The following is a 21,703-nucleotide window of genomic DNA, read 5'->3' as shown; positions in this document are numbered from 1 at the left end:
CGTAATGGCAATGACTTAATAGCCCCCTTTTGTCGACTCTCCTTAACAAATTACGCATTTATTCTCTCGTCCATCAGAGAATGGAACAAACTTGATAATTCTATCCGTACAGTTGATACCCTATCTAAGTTCAAACGCTCTTTGTAGAATAATACATACGAAGCAAAAACTGTACCTAAGCATTTTATGTATGGTCCGCGGAAATTGAGTGTAATTTTAACACAGCTGCGATGTTCAGCCTCATTTCTAAATGACGACCTATTTGAATCAAATATTATACAAAGCCCATATTGTGCTTGTGGCGCTCCGCATGAAGATTCGTTTCATTTCTTTTTTAATTGCAATAAATACATCGATATAAGGAACGATCTTTTAACCAACATTCATCGTTTTAAAGTGACAATAAATCTACAGTTGCTCACTGAGGATAGCCAAACTTTAACATACGAGGAAAACTGTGAAATCTTTAAAGACCCAGTCAACAGACTAACAGTGGCCCAACGTTGGCAAATTGTCGGTCCGTTGGTCGACCATTGGTTGTTGGCTGTACAACATTGGCCCAACGTTGGCAAATTGTCGGTCCGTTAGTCGCACGTTGGTGTTGCCTGCACAACATTGGCCCAACGTTGGCCTGCTGTTGTAAATCCATATTATTATCTCATGTTGGTTATAAATAATCGGGCCAACGTTGGCATAACGTTAGTAGCAAAATAGGGCCGATATGAAATTTTGTTAATAAAAATTGATTATGAAATATTTTACGCTTTATTTCTCTTGGGAAGACGGATGATTTCGATTGCTGCATGCTTTATGAAAAGTTAATGTTATACCGAAAGGGTTCAACAACTGAAATTACATTTACAACTCTATGTTGGGCCAATGCTGGGCCAACGTTGATCCTATATTATACTCTATATATAAGTCAGGTAAAATTTATACTGGAATATCATAACTGTAATAAAAAAAAAATATATCGTTAACATAGATTGCCTGGTTAAAAGTTTAAATTTATTGCAATCATTATTTATTATAACTTTATTCATTAAACTTTATGAAACATAATGATTTAGCAATTATATACAGAGTGATATTTGATACAGCCAGTCTGTTAATCAAGCACATTCTGATAAGGTTGACCATATGTTAGACAAATTTCAAAGATAGTTGCTATGGTAATTAAGTTTATAGGCAATCTGAATGTAATGGGATGGTCACTTTTGTGGTTATTTCCTGTTGTGTATTTGTAAGAAAGCAGTGAAACGAAGAAAACAAAAAGAGAAAATCATATTATCTGAGGTTCAAAGAAAAAGAAAGTGACATGTAAGATGTATGTGAAGTTAGCAGCCGGTTCGTTATTCGATATTCGATATTCAATATCCAACCGGCTGCTAGCAGTCGGTTGGATATTCAAAATGTAGTTGAAAATCATAAAAAAATTAAATACTTGATAACATTAAAAGCACGATTTTCATAGTTAAGAGGACTGATAAGATACGTAGGAAATCGTTTAATGACCTCTTTAAGCTGTCGTAAATTCTCGTTGTCCAATATAAACCCGTTTCTAAGTTGCATATTTGTCTTTATGTAATATAGATTTTTATCAATAAAACAACTTCAAATATGTACTTTTATATATGATACTTCTTAACACAAAAGGAAAAACCTATAACTCTAGAAACATTTAGAAAAATAAATATAAATATTTATGGAAAGCCCAAAAAAGAAATATATAGTGAAAACCTACCTGAGACCGCTTAAATGAGGGTGAGACCCCCCTGGTCTTTCAATGTCCATAAAATTCAACTTAATCATAGACTCTGTATATGTAAAGGTTGTATTAGAAGGATTTCTCAGAATAATGTCATCTTCGATATCTACGGAGGGCTTAGAATGTCACTTTTCAGCTAAAAGTTGACAAAATTTTAGGACAAAGGGCACAGGGCAATGGTGAGAGCCCTCTGATCTCTCAATCTTTCTAATATTATGCAGACATTTAGTTAATAGGTAGATACAAACGTGACTAAAAGGAATTTGGGTACACTTCCTGTCTTCCATGTTTACGGAGCGCCCAAAGTGCCAGTTGGATATTCAAAATATATAGTGAAAACCTACCTGAGACCGCTTAAATGAGGGTGAGACCCCCCTGGTCTTTCAATGTCCATAAAATTCAACTTAATCATAGACTCTGTATATGTAAAGGTTGTATTAGAAGGATTTCTCAGAAAAATGTCATCTTCGATATCTACGGAGGGCTTAGAATGTCACTTTTCAGCTAAAAGTTGACAAAATTTTAGGACAAAGGGCACAGGGCAATGGTGAGAGCCCTCTGATCTCTCAATCTTTCTAATATTATGCAGACATTTAGTTAATAGGTAGATACAAACGTGACTAAAAGGAATTTGGGTACACTTTCTGTCTTCCATGTTTACGGAGCGCCCGAAGTGCCAGTTGGATATTCAAAATATATAGTGAAAACCTACCTGAGACCGCTTAAATGAGGGTGAGACCCCCCTGGTCTTTCAATGTCCATAAAATTCAACTTAATCATAGACTCTGTATATGTAAAGGTTGTATTAGAAGGATTTCTCAGAATAATGTCATCTTCGATATCTACGGAGGGCTTAGAATGTCACTTTTCAGCTAAAAGTTGACAAAATTTTAGGACAAAGGGCACAGGGCAATGGTGAGAGCCCTCTGATCTCTCAATCTTTCTAATATTATGCAGACATTTAGTTAATAGGTAGATACAAACGTGACTAAAAGGAATTTGGGTACACTTCCTGTCTTCCATGTTTACGGAGCGCCCAAAGTGCCAGTTGGATATTCAAAATATATAGTGAAAACCTACCTGAGACCGCTTAAATGAGGGTGAGACCCCCCTGGTCTTTCAATGTCCATAAAATTCAACTTAATCATAGACTCTGTATATGTAAAGGTTGTATTAGAAGGATTTCTCAGAATAATGTCATCTTCGATATCTACGGAGGGCTTAGAATGTCACTTTTCAGCTAAAAGTTGACAAAATTTTAGGACAAAGGGCACAGGGCAATGGTGAGAGCCCTCTGATCTCTCAATCTTTCTAATATTATGCAGACATTTAGTTAATAGGTAGATACAAACGTGACTAAAAGGAATTTGGGTACACTTCCTGTCTTTCATGTTTACGGAGCGCCCAAAGTGCCAGTTGGATATTCAAAATATATAGTGAAAACCTACCTGAGACCGCTTAAATGAGGGTGAGACCCCCCTGGTCTTTCAATGTCCATAAAATTCAACTTAATCATAGACTCTGTATATGTAAAGGTTGTATTAGAAGGATTTCTCAGAATAATGTCATCTTCGATATCTACGGAGGGCTTAGAATGTCACTTTTCAGCTAAAAGTTGACAAAATTTTAGGACAAAGGGCACAGGGCAATGGTGAGAGCCCTCTGATCTCTCAATCTTTCTAATATTATGCAGACATTTAGTTAATAGGTAGATACAAACGTGACTAAAAGGAATTTGGGTACACTTCCTGTCTTCCATGTTTACGGAGCGCCCAAAGTGCCAGTTGGATATTCAAAATATATAGTGAAAACCTACCTGAGACCGCTTAAATGAGGGTGAGACCCCCCTGGTCTTTCAATGTCCATAAAATTCAACTTAATCATAGACTCTGTATATGTAAAGGTTGTATTAGAAGGATTTCTCAGAATAATGTCATCTTCGATATCTACGGAGGGCTAAGAATGTCACTTTTCAGCTAAAAGTTGTCAAAATTTTAGGACAAAGGGCACAGGGCAATGGTGAGAGCCCCCTGATCACTCAATCAGCAGGGTCTCACCGTCATTTAAGCGGTCTAAGGTAGGGTTTCGCTATATATTTTAAATATCCAACTGGCACTTTGGGCCCTCCGTAAACATAGAAGATAAGAAGTGTACCCAAATTCCTTTTAATCACGTTTGTATCACTTCATGATAACGAACCTTTTGGTCATATTTTTCAGAAGCCCCAATGTGCACAAAAGGTGATCCATTTTGGAAGTTTACATTTTTTTACCTTTCGTAGAACAAAAGGTGGTCTTTCATCTTTTGTCATAGGAAAATTGTCTAAAAATGTCATCTTGCTACTTGTGATGCTACAAAAGGTAAAAGAAATGTCGCCTTTCACCTTTTGTTGTTGAAAAAAGATTTTCAAATATCACCTTCCACCTTTTTCTAAGTTTTAAAAATATGCAAAAGGTTGTCTTTCATCTTTTCACACATTTTGTAAAGTTGTTTATGTTACCCTTCACCTTTTTCACCTTTCCATATCTTTATTTAAATGTTTTAACTGGACTTTCAGAGATTATTTAAAAATTTCTTGTGTAGCAGCAGACAATTTAATTCCTGCAGCATTCAATTACCCTTCATTGATACATTCGACCAAAACATGTGATGCTAATCTAAAAACCTACTACAAATATTAAATAAGAAAATAATATGGGAAAGAACAAAATCATAGCATTAACCTATAAATGAGTTGTTTGATCTTATGTTTTGCTGTTACACCACTGTTCCAGGTTAGGGAGAGGGTTGACTGCTCACAAACATGTTTAACCCGCCACATGCTTTATATATGTGCCTGTCCCAAGTCAGGAGCCTGTTTTTCGTAATTGTTTTGTTATATATTGGACTTTTAGTTTTCTCAATTGAATTGATTCACATTTATCATATCAGAGCCTTTTAAAGCCGATTATCTGGTATGGGTTTTCTAACTGATGGAGGCTGTACCTTTGCCTATACTTGCTTACATCCACTTCATTTGAACTTTGTTTGATAGTTGTCTCATTGGCAAACATACCACATCTCCACATTTTTATATCCTTCTTCATTGAATGGTTGATTTATTGTTAAATGTTTAAAATCCAATACCTTGTTCATTGATCTCTGGTTGATATAATTGATATATTTCCATATATCTAAATGAACTGTGGTATATATATATATAATTAAATAAACTATTATTGATTTCTGAATTTACTGTCACTATTCATAATTGAATTGGTCTTCATATAATCTAAAACAATAATCATAAACAAACTAAAAAAAGACCCAGCTAAATTAATCGTTTATACAGTTCTTTTAATTAAATCATTAAATTGGTTTCTCCGTTGAATTATTTAAATCTGTCACGGCAGGGCCTTCTATAGCTAGCAATACTTGGTTGTGGGTTTTGCTCATTGTTGAAGGCCTTACATGATTTACATTTGTTAATATTTTTGTCATTTCGTCCCTATTGAAAAGAGGTCTCATTGGCATTCATACCACATCTTCCAAATTCATAACAAAATTGAAATAAAACTGAAAAACTGAAAACTAAAGTGCTTTAAGGAAAGGTTAGCAGTTCCTGATTAACAAGCCATGAGTCATGGAGGGTGTTTGTGCATAAAATAACACAGTTATAGTAAATTGGTTTACCTTTTTGTCAATATCATTGAATTCATTAATCTGGTTTGAATTGGTAGTCTTTCAATTGGAGCCAATGTGAAAACATGATTCAGACCATTTTTTAATTCTGTTTGTCATTTGTTTTTTAAGACCATTTGCCACACCATTCTTTAGCTACAATTATGGTTTATAAGGTTTTGTTTACTGTCACAAACTGCCTAACAAATGTGTGCAGAAGGTTATTTTTTCACAAAACACAAGTAATTTGATTAATATATGAGAGACAAAACATTTGCTGGTAGTTCATCATTGGTAATATTTTTTTACCTCAAACAACAACTGTGGTAACCAACTTTAAATTTGTGACAAGAATGTGAAGATTTTTAGCTTTCAATCATCTTGTAGTGTGACAGGAATGTACAGACAGTTCATATTTTGGTCATCTTTTTTACCATGGAAAGGTATATTTTGTTACCATTTGTGTGACAAGACTGTACAGAAAGTTCATATTTTGCTCACCTTTTTACCATGGAAAGGTATCTTTCGTTACCATTTGTGTGACAGGAATGTATAGAAAGTTCATATTTTGGTCACCTGTTGTTACCATGGAAAGGTAAATTTTGTTACCATTTGTGTGACAGGAATGTATAGAAAGTTCATATTTTGGTCACCTTTTTATCATGGAAAGGTATCTTTTGTAAACATTTTTGTGACAAAATGTGCAAAAAGTTCATATTTTTATCATCTTTTGATCACTAACAGGTTATCTTATATTACCTTTTGACTGTCAAAAGATCACCTTTGCACATCTTTCATAATTATACAAAAGGTCACAAATTGTTACCTTTTGTTGTAAACAAAAGGCAACATGTTGTTTACCTTTCGTGAAAACAAAAGTGGGCCATTTGTTTACCTTTTGTTGCATCAAAATGTGAATAAAAGATAATCTTTTATATCTTTTGCATTTTTTTAAAAGGTCTAGAAAAGACTAAAAAAGATATATAAAATGTGGTCTTTTAGCAATCTTTTGGTGAAAACAAAAGATAAGTTTTCATGCAGTGTATCTACCAATTAGCTAACTGTCTGCTTAATATTAGGCAGATTGAGAGATCAGGGGGCTGTCACCATTGCCCTGTGCCCTTTGTCCTGAAATTTTGACAATTTTTAGCTGAAAAGTGACAATCTAAGCCCTTCGTAGATATCGAAGATGACATTATTCTGGGAAATCATTCTGATACAATCTTTATTTATACAGAGTCTATGAATTCCTCGAATTTTATGGACATTGAAAGAACAGGTGGGTCTCACCGTCATTTAAGCGGTCTCAGGTAGGTTTCCGCTATATATTTTGAATATCCAACTGGCACTTTGGGCCCTCCGTAAACACAGAAGACAGAAAGTGTACCCAAATTCCTTTTAGTCACGTTTGTATCTACCTATTAACTAACTCTCTGTTTAATATTAGGCAGATTGAGAGATCAGGGAGCTCTCACCATTGCCCTGTGCCCTTTGTCTTTAAATTTTGACAATTTTTTGCTGAAAAGTGACAATCTAAGCCCTCCGTAGATATCGACGATGACATTTTTCTGAAAAATCCTTTTGATACAATCTTTATTTATACAGAGTCTATGAATTCGTCGAATTTTATGGACATTGAAAGAACAGGGGGGTCTCACCGTCATTTAAGCGGTCTCAGGTAGGTTTTCGCTATATATTTTGAATATCCAACTGGCACTTTGGGCCCTCCGTAAACACATCTACCTATTAATAAACTCTCTGCTTAATATTAGGCATATTGAGAGTTCAGGGGCTCTCACCATTGCCCTGTGCCTTTTGTCTTGAAATTTTGACAATTTTTAGCAGAAAAGTGACAATCTAAGCCCTCCGTAGATATCGAAGATGACATTTTTCTGAAAAATCCTTTTAAAACAATCTTTATTTATACAGAGTCTATAAATTCGTTGAATTTTATGGACATTGAAAGAACAGGGGGGTCTCACCGTCATTTAAGCGGTCTCAGGTAGGTTTTCGCTACATATTTTGAATATCCAACTGGCACTTTGGGCCCTCCGTAAACATAGAAGACAAAAAGTGTACCCAAATTGCTTTTAGTCACGTTTGTATCTACCTATTAACTAGCTCTCTGCTTAATATTAGGCATACTGGGAGATCAGGGGGCTCTCACCATTGCCCTGTGACCTTTGTCTTGAAATTTTGACAATTTTTAGCTGAAAAGTGACAATCTAAGACCTCCGTAGATATCGAAGATGACATTTTTCTGAGAAATCCTTTTGATACAATCTTTATTTATACAGAGTCTATGAATTCGTCGAATTTTATGGACATTGAAAGAACAGGGTGGTCTCACCGTCATTTAAGCGGTCTCAGGTAGGTTTTCGCTATATATTTTGAATATCCAACATGCACTTTGGGTCCTAGGTAAACACAGAACACAGGAAGTGTACCCAAATTGCTTTTAGTCACGTTTGTATCTACCTATTAACTAACTCTCTGTTTAAAATTAGGCAGATTGAGAGATCAGGGGGCTCTAACCATTGCCCTGTGTCCTACGTCTTGAAATTTTGACAATTTTTAGCTGAAAAGTGACATTCTAAGCCCTCCGTAGATATTGAAGATGACATTTTTCTGAAAAATCCTTTTGATATAATCTTTTTTTTTACAAAGTCTATTAATTCGTCGAATTTTATGGACATTGAAAGAACAGGGAGGTCTCACCGTCATTTACGCGGTCTCAGATAGGTTTTCGCTATACATTTTGAATATCCAACTGGCACTTTGGGCCCTCCGTTAAGACAGAAGACAGAAAGTGTACCCAAATTATTTTTAGTCACGTTTGTATCTACCTATTAACTAGCTCTCTGCTTAATATTAGGCAGAATGAGAGATCAGGGGGCTCTAACCATTGCCCTGTGCCTTTTGTCTTGAAATTTTGACAATTTTTAGCTGAAAAGTGACAATCTAAGCCCTCCGTAGATATCGAAGATGACATTTTTCTGAAAAATCCTTTTGATACAATCTTTATTTATTCAGAGTATATGAATTCGTCGAATTTTATGGACATTGAAAGAACAGGGGGGTCTCACCGTCATTTAAGCAGTCTCAGGTAGGTTTTCGCTATATATTTTGAATATCCAACTGGCACTTTGGGCCCTCCGTAAACACAGAAGACAGGAAGTGTACCCTAATTCCTTTAAGTCACGTTTGTATCTACCTATTAACTAACTCTCTGTTTAATATTAGGCAGATTGAGAGATCAGGGGGCTCTCACCATTGCCCTGTGTCCTTCGTCTTGAAATTTTGACAATTTTTAGCTGAAAAGTGACAATCTAAGCCCTCCGTAGATATCGAAGATGTCATTTTTCTGAGAAAACCTCTTGATACAATCTTTATTTATACAGAGTCTATGAATTCGTTGAATTTTATGGACATTGAAAGAACAGGGGGTCTCACCGTCATTTAAGCAGTCTCAGGTAGGTTTTCGCTTTATATTTTGAATATCCAACTGGCACTTTGGGCCCTCCGTAAAAACAGAAGACAGGAAGTGTACCCAAATTCCTTTTAGTCACGTTTGTATCTACCTATTAACTAACTCTCTGCTTAATATTAAGCAGATTGAGAGATCAGGAGGTTCTCACCATTGCCCTGTGCCCTTTGTCTTGAAATTTTGACAATTTTTAGCTGAAAAGTGACAATCTAAGCCCTCCGTAGATATCGAAGATGACATTTTTCTGAGAAATCCTTTTGATACAATCTTTATTAATACAGAGTCTATTAATTCGTCGAATTTTATGGACATTGAAAGAACAGGGAGGTCTCACCGTTATTTAAGCGGTCTCAGGTAGGTTTTCACTATGTATTTCTTTTTTGGGGGCTTTCCATATATATTTCTATTTATATTTCTAAATGTTTTCTAGAGTGATCGGTTTTTGTTTTTGTTTTAAGAAATATTAGATATAAAATTACAGTTTTGATGTCCTTTTATTGATAAAAATCTATATTACATAAAGACAAATATGCAAATTACATAAGCATTGATAAGGGTTTATATTTGAGGACAACGAGAGTTTAAGACAACTTGAAGGGGTCATAAAACGATTTCCTACGTATCTTTTCACTCCTTTCAACTATAAAAATCATGCATTTAATGTTATCAAATATTATATTTTTTTATGATTTTCAACTTAATTTGAATATCGAACCGACTGCTAGCAGCCGGTTGGATATTGAATATCGAATATCGAATAACGAACCGGCTGCTAACTTCACATCCATCATGTAAGTTATAACTTTAAAAATTCTGTTATATATACGATTGTGAATGACAAACATAATTATATGTTTTTTTTTAATCTGAGGGATGTTGTTCAAAATTAAAACATATAATTTCTATCATTTTATAATGTTGATCTTGAAGTTTATACGTTTCTGGCGAAATATTTTCTAGATTTTGTTTAAACCATTTTAATCCTAAATAATCATGAAATATTTGCCACTGAACATTAGTATCATCAAACAAATTGTATATTGCTAATATTTTAATGTTTTATTTGTGAAATCTATAACGATTGCATTTATCACTATTACTGAAGTTAATGGAAAAAATCTGTCTTAAGATGTACCTTGTTCCGTAATGTTTCAGAAATGTGGTATAATGATTTCTACTTCATAGAAATATAAATGAATTTGTTAGTTTTATTATTTCTAAATCGCATGCAAACATATACGATATATTTGTGAAACCTGAATATATACACACTTGCATGTGTAACAGTGTTTTAGATATCAAATAGAGTATTTATTTATCAAATTCATTGCAAGAATGTTGTAATTTATATATAATTATACGGACTCGACTGAATTTAGTTTTTTGTCCTCGGCAAAACTTTTGCAAAAGAAAACGGATATTTGAATAGTTTGTAGGAGTAAATATCAGTCACAAAAAGCTGACGCTTGAAATATAAAAAAAATAAATAGGGGGGATGTAAAAAAAAGACTATACCACACATAAGGATATTTATTAAAGAAAAAGACTATAAAGATTATTGTCTGAATTACTTGAAGTAGCTTTTCTTTTTAATATACAATTTTACATTTAAATATAAATTTATAGGTTAGATATTTGAGTACTACAGAAGACAAAATAATTCAGAGGGCAAAAGGAATAATACAGAGCTAGGAATAATAGAAATTATTGACAACATCCTGGCTAGAAAATGCATGGGAATGGAGATGGGAAAAAATGCATTCTACCATTTGATAGCCCAGAATGAATAAGTTTAAGAAAGTAAGTTAACATAATAGCCATCATTTATGCTACATCGGATTCGAATTTCACAGATATATATGCATAAAATGTTTAATACTACCGTTAATGCTAGTGTATTTAGATTTTACTTTGTGTTTTTTTTTCAACTAGTTTTATTTATTTACTTAGAACGTTTTTTGACAAAGTTTCCTGTATCCATTTCTTCACTCAATTGTCCTGCTTAACCTAGCTAGCGAGGTTAAGTCTAGCCATTATGGTAGAGCATGCAATATGCCTTTTGCCTTGGATTGTATAAGCTAGGGCAAATATCAAAAAAGAGTATTTTTTCTAACTATTGTAATGTACCAGGACACCAGAAACAATGCATTTTTTGTCTCTTTGTTTATTTTTTAGGATTTAATATATTCTAAATATACATACATTGAGTACTCATTTATTCATCACTTTATTACAGAGGTACATGTAGTGAAATAACTTTTATGAAGATATGCTAAACTGGATATTAAAAGGATGTAACATTAGACGGAGCCAGAAATAGTGACAAAACAAAGTGTAGCAGAAAATAAAAGTAACACTCTTGTGAATAAAAACCATGTTGGAATACAGAACTAGAAAAATAGCTGTATACAATGAATTATCAAACCGTCATACAGAGCTTGGATATTGCAACATAAACTGTAATGATATTATACAAATGGGATAAATGAATTATCATGAATAGACTTTAAAATTTTCATTCTATAGATCTGATTTAGCAACGTATAGATACAAAAAATACTTTTTTAAAATTTGCTGGTTGTCTAGCTAATAATAAATTATATTTAATCATACCTTTGTATTTATATTATTTAAGAAAAATAGGTAACATGGATACGTTGATTAAGTTCATACAAATATGGGTATAAAATTCAGAAGTACAATTCCTGGAGAAAGATTGATTGGTTGTTGGTAACTGAAACGTCCATTGACAAATATTTCATGCATGTTCAGGAAGATTGAGAGAAAGTGGCAAAATACAAAATTTTCGGGTAGTATGTAAGACACAACATGGTATAGTGGATCTGTAAAACGCAATAATTGCAACATTTAAAAAAAGTATTATTTTCGCCATTTTGAACTGATGTAAGAAATAGGAATTATTGCAGTTGTTGTCTGGAAGGGATTTTAGTATCCTTCATATGGATAGGAAAGTTTACAGATTGAACCAACGGAGTGCCAACGTTTGTTAACAGTTTGTTTTACTACGTTGGCCCAACGTTTGTTCAACATCGGCAAGTATTATTCCATCATTGGACCAACGTTGGGCCAATGTATTGTATAAAACCTTACAACGTTGTGCCAACGTTTAGCCATCACGTTGGGCCAACATAGGGCCACTTTGCACTTATACATTGGGCCAACGTTTAAAAACAACGTCGGGCCAATGCATGTAGGTACGTTGGGCCAATGTTGTGCCAACGTACCAATGTTGTCTGGGGAAGTCTTTAGATATTCAAAAATAAAATGCTTAGCTGAGCGCAGCTGGATACCCCCGGAGAGGTCCAACCCTGAACAGTTGGGGCGAAGATGGACACAATATTCGCGCTTGATACAGGTCTGAATTTGGATTGTAATATTGTAATTCAAATATTTGAAGAAATTTTCTTTTTAATTTCTGAAATCTGAAATGAAAAAAAAGTGCCCCCACAATTTCTTTTTTACACCCTCCCCCCCCCTTTTTTTTTTCTCTAAGATGAGTTTGTTTACTCTCATGATATTTCAACAGAATGTCTAAACACAGGTTGTAGGTCAGCGAGACATAATTATCTACCCTCGAGTATCCGTCTACATGAATGTTCTGAAAGCCAAACATATATAAATATTTTTCAGCATTCTCCTGTTTTCATCTGGTATTACGATCACGTGTTTGAAAGGTTATTTGATGTATCCGAAGCCTTGATTCTATTTTTAAGTATATTGACGCTATGTTTCTATTTATATGTATATTGACTGTTAAAATGAAAAATCTTGCTAAATTTTATATTAATTACGTCATGACGTCACACATAACAACCATGGAGGAAGCGCCGCAGCAGATGAAAAGAAAATTTGCAAGTTTATCACAAGAATTTTTATGTTAAACGCAGACGCTAAGAATACAAGAAAGCTAACACAACAACAAAGAATATTGATATTTTCAATTACATGTTAAAATTCTTGCAAAATACAATTTAAAAATACACAGAAAGAACATTGCACGCCATTTTCCTAATACCTTATTTACACATGTAAAATATGAATTAAGGACTTTCACTCAGTCAGTACGTTATATATGGACCTGTTAGATTATATTGACACTCGGACTTCGTCCTCGGTCAATATAATCTGAACAGGTCCATATATAACGTATTGACCTCCTCAAAAGTCCATAATTGATAAATATGTTGAATAATATTTTCAAAAGAGACGGCCTGAAGAGAGCAACCAAAATATTTTTGAATAATGAGAAGTTATCAAATGTCTGTAACACAAACATTTGGTAATTTCTACACTTGATGACTTGTATCATTGAGTTCAAGTATTGATGATAATAATTTAACTTTGGATGTAACACGCCTTTTGATTGGTTGAACATTTGTTGTCTCTCAGCTTATGTGACAGTGACATCATCAACGTTTTTTTTCATGATTTAATTCTTGAAAATGCAATTTAGAATTAAATTATAAGGAATCGCTCAAATATTTTTTGTTTCCGTCTATTCGAAATATCCTCAAAAATGTTATTCAGTGTGCACCACATTTTTGATGTTATTTCTTCATAGACAGAAAAAAATATTACAGTTATTCCTTAAATAACAAAATAATGTATTCTAATTAAGCTAACCCTTGTATTTATATTTTACTTAATTTGTACTTTATCGAGAATGTGTTTAATACCTTATTACCGTATCACCATGGTTACCGTATCACCATGGTGATACGGTCTGATTACTGAGTCAGAGACTGGACGTCTGGAATGTGGTAAATCTGTTAACGGTATCTCATTGGTTATAAATAACATTAAATGGCTGCATCTCGGCTGCTTCCGGGCTGCTTCTGGGGGAAGTGAAGGATATCTTAACGTCTGATTGGCTATTATTGAGTTGTATGCATTATATGTCAACGCGTCCGTAAGTGGGGTCGGATAAAAATCATGATAGTATGTCATCGGTAGAAACTATAATGAAGTGTTCAATTGCTATCATAATTTAAGCCAAATTAAGTTCACGAAGCCCTGTCAATTTGAGCAAATAATATCATTCTGTGACAATGAAATTTATGTTATCTTGAAATTTTGTTGCAATTTTGGTACAAAGGTGTGTATTTATGGATTATTAATGTTCTTTCAAAAACAAAACAATAATACATCTAATCTTCACTTTATAGTGCGTATTGAAACATATTTTTCTATATTTCTTCATAAACTATAATTTTAAATAGTAAATACACAAAACGTGTGCTCTATGATTAAAAATGTTATCCTCATATTTTTCATTGCTTGAACATATTGATTAGAAAATATTCAAATTACGGAATTTACCGTGTTGATACGAAGATGTCCTTTCGTTTCCCCGCGCATTCACCGCTTCACTGATTTCTGATGTAAACAAAACAGACAATTGCCGATAAACAGCTGATGTCTAGGTTAGTCTATGGAAAGGTATATACTATGAAATTTAGAGCGAGGGGCTTGCCCCGAGCTCTTAATTTCATAGTATATACCTTTCCATAGACTATCCAATTTAGCACATATTTACAACTCAAGTAATCTTTTAATTGGTCTATTGATAGTTTATTTTGGCTGACTACTTGTATCACAGGTGTTTGTAAAACGGAGCTCATTAACGAAGTTTTGTAAATCTACTCACTAGTATCATTGTAAAATATGTGATTTCAAAAGGCCCTTCACTCCAGAATGAAAAGATGGTAGCTGCCGGTGTAAGTATGTATACTGATATAAAGCGGTGTTTTACTATACATGTTCTTCTTACATGGTAAGATGACCAAATAAATTGACCAAAAGCAGGCAATAATTAAATTGCAGTGGAAGCTTTACATGTTTTGAAAACATTTTTTAATTTCACAGTAAAACTAAAGCTATAATAAATTTGAAACATATAGATAGTTTGTCCCCATAGATATAGTCTAGCAGATAGGCATTAAAAAGCAACTACCAATAGATCAGAGATTATAATAGGTTTTGTGTTTTGTGTTGTTTTTATTATTATTTCAAAGTAAAAACTAAAAGATTTATCAGAATATGTTAATATATATATATAGGTGGCACATTATCTTCAGACATAATCACAGTTTTTCAATTCATGACATCGTCCTAAACATGTATGAAATATTTGCCACTGGACATTAAGCAACCAATAATCAATAAATCAATCAATTCATGACGAAATAGATCACCTTCCTTAAGAAAGTTTAAAAAATTATCACCAAGTTGCTTTAATTTTCCTTCACAAGGTTTCATAGTACACACTTTTCTGTGTACAAAGTAATTGCATGGATGATACATTATCATAATTTTATGATATCGTTGTACTCTAATCAAGGTATAAAGAAGCATATGTATTACCCTTTATTTAAATGATAAAATTTGCAATTGTCAAAAACATTTTTTAAATCCAAAGATTTTAATAGCAGGATATTTAAAAATCAACGTCAAAACTAATTACAAACTATTTAATTTAATTTGGAACACAGCATTTTATTTCAAAATAGCCAGTGGCAATTTTTGTTTTAAATATCTTGATTACGATACAATGAAATCTTACCCTTGTGGTCATTCATGCGTAGTTACTTAGTACACAGGAAAAGTATGTACTATGAAAATTAGAAGGCAAATATAAGCAATTTGATTGGACGAGAAGTTGTAAGTATGTGTTAATAGAAGAATAGAAAACAAACAAGGTGAGTAATATGGTAGCGTGTGTGCAAGGAAGCCAACACCAAGCATCACGGTTTAGTTATGGGCAAGGGTTTCAGTGCACTATAGTTTGTTTAATGACCCCTCTAGCTGGACGTCTACGACTATACTATAGATAGATGAAATTAAAAAAGGCAGCAATGAGCAATTGAATTAATATGCCTGAAAACCCAACATACTTGCAACACAGCGAGGTCCCAAATGATGTTCGCATGTGGGGTAGACAGTTTAATGTACTCGTACACAGCTGCTCGTACATGATGATTTATTCTTTGGAGTCGTTGTACACCCCAGGCTGGGGGGCCGCCCCTCCCCTTGGTGATATCCTTGGTAATGGTTGATTATATAGGCCCCCCCTCTATGAAATTTCTGGATCTGCCACTGTACACAGTGGCGCTCAGCAGTCATTGTTAATTGATATATCAACAGCACTGAGAACTGCATTTGATATAGATAAATCCAAGTCTTATTTGTTCACATTACAATGTATCAGGTCTTACAATAAGTATATTTCGTCGTGATGATAATTACTATTTGCTTTGATTCAGATGCTCGAGATAATCAAGGTTTCCCATTTTCAGATGGTGCTGCTATTTTGCTAACCTTTTCAAATCTGAATGAGCTGATACTATATGTTTAATCATCAATGGTGCTGAGTTTAATCTATCGGCTGTATTTGTATAAGTATAAATATTTGTAATATGTGATATTGGCAGATCGAACTGACTATGTAAAAGCTCTAGTTTATGACTTGGATGCATTAACAATGATGGTGGTTGATAAGGAAATCCAGATCCAGGTATTTTACGTATATATATTAGAATTCATCCTCCTGAATATAGTACCCATATATAATAACCATACACCTAATCGCTTTACCGAATTCTGTCCCAGCTGACCTGAGAATATGTCCCGCTTCAACCATTGACATCATACTACAATCACTTTTCCATTGTGGCGTCAAATATTTTGTATTATGACTTCAAAATTTTACGTGAACCTTTGTGATGGCCAGTAATTGCAGACAAATAGCAATAAGTAGGATTCAAAGCAATCTTTAATAAATTAAATCAACTCTTATGAAATATTCTTATATATATAGATGATCACATGACATCATGAACATAGACGTCGCTTTACTAGTGCCGAAAATAAATTTTTCAAATGCATCTACTGAAAATAAATTATTGCATGCCTTTCATAAGTTCTGCTTTGGACATAACTGAATAACAATGCCGAATAAAATGGAAGCATACATTAAGGTCAATTTCTTTATTTTTCACATAGCATCTGACAGCATTGAATGATACGATATGAATCAGCAGATTTATCGTTGTTTTAGAAGTTCAACGAGAAGTTATATATTTTACTTAGTTGGGTGGGTAACATAACATTTATCTTATCATTATAATATAAAAAAAGAAGATGTGGTATGATTGCCAATGAGCTAACTCTCCAAAAAAGACCAAAATGACACAGAAATAAACAACTATAGGTCACCTTATGGCCTTCAACAATGAGCAAAGCCCATACTGCATAGTCAGCTATTAAAGGCCCTGAAATAACAACGTAAAAAAATTCAAACGAGAAAACCAACGGCATAATCTATGTTTGCTCAGCATTCATCATGAAAACAATCACATTACAAATCATTTTAGGAAAGCACTGTGTAAGCAGACATTTCAGGAAGCAACAAGTCTGTAGGCTGACTGTATATTATCTGAACAAGTTCATTTCTTGTCAACTTCATAATTATTACAAACATTTTAATAGATGTCATCCAAATTTGGTCTATTTCTTTTAGCTTAATATTCTTGCTTTTTCAAAGTCATGTTCATTTATTTTTCAACTGCGCCCAGAAATATGCGGTTACCTTTAATTTCAGAAAAGGATTTAGGGATTTCAAGGGGATCTGGGTCCCCCTTTTAAAACTTACATTTAATGTTAATGCAGACATATTACTTGTTCCAAACGAAACCTTGTCAAGTTTCGGGCCCCCGGGTACCCCTTCTTTCTATAATTCATCCTACATCTACTTTTGAATTTGTTGCTTATTTGTTATTTGTTATTTGGTCTATATCTGTCTATATATTGACAATGAAACCACATCTTGATGGTCCCACAAAAATGTTGATAATGTGTACATTTCATTTTTTTTTCTAGCTCCTCTCATATGATAGCAGTACCTTTTTGGTCACTATTCTGTGTTGCGTCTAAATATTAATTGTAACACTTTAAAATGACTGAACAGGTAAAACAAATACTTCTCAAGAAACAGAAAAGGAAGACTACTTGGAACAGCACCAGACTATGTATGAATAAAAACTCAGATCGGAATAGCATGGATGATATATTTATACATTTTGTACATCATTGTGAATAAGCAAGGAAAGCTATTAATAATAGTGCATTTTTTAAAAGTTTATTGGGGTTTTTATTGGAAAATGACGCTATCAGCGGCATGTTTCCGATACCATTGACCAGAACTAACGGAAGTTGATTATACCTCCGCCTACCGCACTCGGTTTCATATTTACTATTTTACATACTAACTGGAATCTGCTTGTATTACGCTACACTCGAACAAAGTGTTGTAGTCGGACGGGATCCAGCTTACATACGTTATTTTATTTACCAAAAAGATATCTTGACCTGTCCATATGTTTTTTGTTATTAAATGGTATTTGGAGCTATCCCTTTGTTATATTTTTCATATTTATTTGAGCTTTCACTTTTATGCACATGTCTTACAATCGTAAACAATCGGTATGTATACATGATAAATAGATCCGTTTTGTTATGGTGTTGGACTTTTTACCCTCCAATGATCAGCAATCGCTAGACAAAATAGTTCTCCGAAATAATGTCAGCCTTTCATGCCATTTCAACTTTACAATCATTAAAAAAGTAATAATCTATCCATTGGATAGAAACTGGTCTTTATCCAGATTTACGAAGATTTTAATAATCGGACATTAGTAATACGGTTATACCCACGCGGTGCGTATGAATCTTTGTTTACAAAGTTATAGCAGCAGAGTCTGTAACTGTATCATTATTAATTAACTACACTGTTATTGTACTTAATATGATGAAAACTGCATACGCAATATAAGATGTCAACTCGGCCAATGCAGATTTTTTTCCCGTATTGGCCGAGTTCTGATCTCGCCAAAACAGGATTTCGGAACGTCTCTAGTTTTTAGATCGTAAGTCACGATAAACTCAAACTGAAAGAAAAAAGTTGTTTGTACGATGCAGTTTTTATTTACTCACCATAAACAAGCTGAAACGTTCAGTATGGCATATATTTTAGGTTAAAGACGGTCCCATTCATTTGAAAAGCATTTTGAAAGTAGACGATGGAATTATTTCAGGTTTGGGGAACGAGTAAATTATCACAAAGTTCATTTCTTGACGACCTCATAATTTCATCATGTCGATGGTACAAATCGATTTTTACTATTTACTTTCGCTTCTCATGTTTTGTAAACGGTCTTTTATTTTTAAACCAGAACCAGGCATATGCATTCTGTAATTGCGCAAATCTTCGTTCTTTGGTCAATTGGCTTATGGATAGTTGTATCAATTTCAACTCTTACATTATTTTTTTTAAAATATATTTGCATTACACATGCAATGGCAGTACCTTTCCAATTACTATTTATGTGTTGTGTCTAAATTAAAGTTGTAACACTTTATAGTGACTGGAAAGGGTAGAAAAATTTATCAGATGAGAAAAGGCTGAAGATACATGGAAACGGCACCAAATCATTAGATATTGCATCTTATAAAAAGAAACTGAGATTTGGATACTTCCACTTCAAGGTAAAAATGTTTATCTCTTGTGAAATGAAATAAAAAAATATTGTAACACTAGTTAATTAATAAAGATACTATTACATGTATTTCTGTATTGGCCTTATTGTTGGTCCTCGGCCAGCAGTATTGGCCTTCGGCTTCGCCTCAGACCAATACACCAAGACATGGACCAATAACAAGGACAATACAGAAATACTTACGCAATAATATTATAGAATGACAGTATGGTTCAATAGCGGGAATCAGCCCCTCAACTACTTTTTACATAAATATTAACTTCTGGCTTCATATCCTTGTTCGTCTTGTCTGGAGATCTTGTTGTAGTTCCAATTAGGCAAGCATTTTAGAGACGTATCCCGTCCATCCTCTCTTGACTTGTAATTTCTGGTGATAGATTTTGCCGCTTGACGTTGTATCCTTTCAAGCTTGTTTTTTTTTTGTTACCGTGTAGGGTCCCATTCTATGGCTCCATATTAAATTGTAAGATCCATTCCTAAAGGTCTAGATCATTGTTCTAATCTGACACAAATTTCAATAACTGGAATGCTACCCAAGTTGAATATATGGTGACTTACTAGAACAGCATTATCACTATTGAAATTGTGTTTAATACCATGATTGTTCAATGTCATTAACTTAAATGGAGACAGACATTTGACCTGAAAGGTGGTGTGGGAGTGCAAAATCAAAAACTAACTGACTATGATATATGGTTAAAGAATGAATATCAATTACATGGGTCAACATGGTCAAGGGCAGAGTTGTTATGAAATAACAATATGGCAGAGAAGTGGTTTCAAGTTTCATATAAAGCGACCTGACTGACATGAAATAAAAAATCAAAGGAGTATCCCTATTTGTCTAATCTTCAAGGTGAAATAAAACTAGTAAAACAATATTATACTATTGTCTAAATCTACAGAAATAATTTGCTTCAAGTAACAGAATTAACTAGGTCACTAGTAACTTATTTAATGAGTATGTGGGGTATAAGAGCTTGATAACAACAGGCTCTTCATAATCATTTGGTTTGAAAAGGATACTAGTAGTCTATATTCTTGATTTAGAAAAATGTAATTGCAAGACAAAAATCACATTACTTAGAATACTTTAGATCATTCAGGTAGTCTTTATTTATATGTACAAAAGAACAGCCAGTAGTCATTGGATATTGTAGATCATTCAAATAGTCTTGACCTATTTATTAGTACAAAAGAACAGCCAGTAGTCATTGGCTATTGTAGATCATTCGGGTAGTCTTGACCTATTTATTTATAGAAAAAAACAGCCAGTAGTCATTGGATACTGTAGATCATTCAGGTAGTCTTGACCTATACATTTGTACTAAAAAAACAGCCAGTTGTCATCTTCACATAACACACACATATATACGAATATCAATTATATGCTTACGAGACATGTTGGAATGTTAAACTAATTACGGTATGTGAAAATCACGACTTGCATAGAAAATATCACAATATTAGAGACAGTGGCGTCATTTTTCCTCAGAGCTTTCAGCTCTTTGATTCATATTCTGTTCGAATTTTCACAAAATCTGTCAAAAAGGCAAAGCTAACTTTACTGAAACTTTCAAACAATATGAGAAGTGTTTCATTCACCAAAACACTCTTGCGATTCTGCAAAAAAAAATCATGCATGATTTTGTGAATGAAAGAGGAAAGAAGATCCTGACACAGCGCACCTGAGCATGTCAATTGCGAATTGACCCAATAATTTATATATCACGACCAGTCAACTGATACTGACATTATCAGAGAGTACACATCAAAGGAAAAATACACAAATTACCGATAAATTGTTAAATATGATATCATAGAATTAAATATGTTTTATTACAAAAAAATGTGTTCTCAAACTTGTTGATAGATATAACAGAATGTCATATCAGTATCAAAGACAACTCTCCATCCAAGTCACAATTTGTAAAAGTAAATCGTTATAGGTTGAAGTGCGGTCTTCAACATGAAGCCTTGTTTCACACCAAACAGCAAGTTATATAGTCCATATCAATCATGACAATAAACATAAACAAACAAAACAACTATCGCTTACTAATAATCCTGACTATATGTATTACATGAACTTGTTGCCATCAGAAATGAAAATATAAATATTCCAACTAACAAAAGCATATGCTTACACATGCAACCAAATATAAAGCACTAAATGATAATACCAGAATATGAAGCTCTCATCTATAGAACTTA

The 21,703-nt window shown here is 33.5% G+C and overlaps 1 long non-coding RNA gene across 3 annotated transcripts; it reads left to right on the top strand.

The window, feature by feature from the left end:
- Window positions 1-578: 578 nt before the first annotated feature.
- LOC127709943 (uncharacterized) lies at window positions 579-11,527 on the top strand. 3 transcript variants are annotated; one of them, XR_007985863.1, is made up of 3 exons: window positions 579-1,320; window positions 10,542-10,715; window positions 11,152-11,527. It is a non-coding gene; the product is annotated as an uncharacterized LOC127709943 (long non-coding RNA). The 3 variants fall into 3 exon arrangements; XR_007985864.1 differs by lacking the exon at window positions 579-1,320 and adding an exon at window positions 10,180-10,353; XR_007985862.1 differs by lacking the exon at window positions 579-1,320 and having other exon boundaries at window positions 10,162-10,715.
- Window positions 11,528-21,703: the final 10,176 nt, after the last annotated feature.

Source organism: Mytilus californianus, unplaced genomic scaffold, assembly GCF_021869535.1.
Source record: "Mytilus californianus isolate M0D057914Y unplaced genomic scaffold, xbMytCali1.0.p SCAF_7, whole genome shotgun sequence".
NCBI lineage: Eukaryota > Metazoa > Mollusca > Bivalvia > Mytilida > Mytilidae > Mytilus > Mytilus californianus.
Note: the sequence above shows the minus strand (reverse complement) of the source record. Positions and strands in the feature narration are given on the sequence as shown.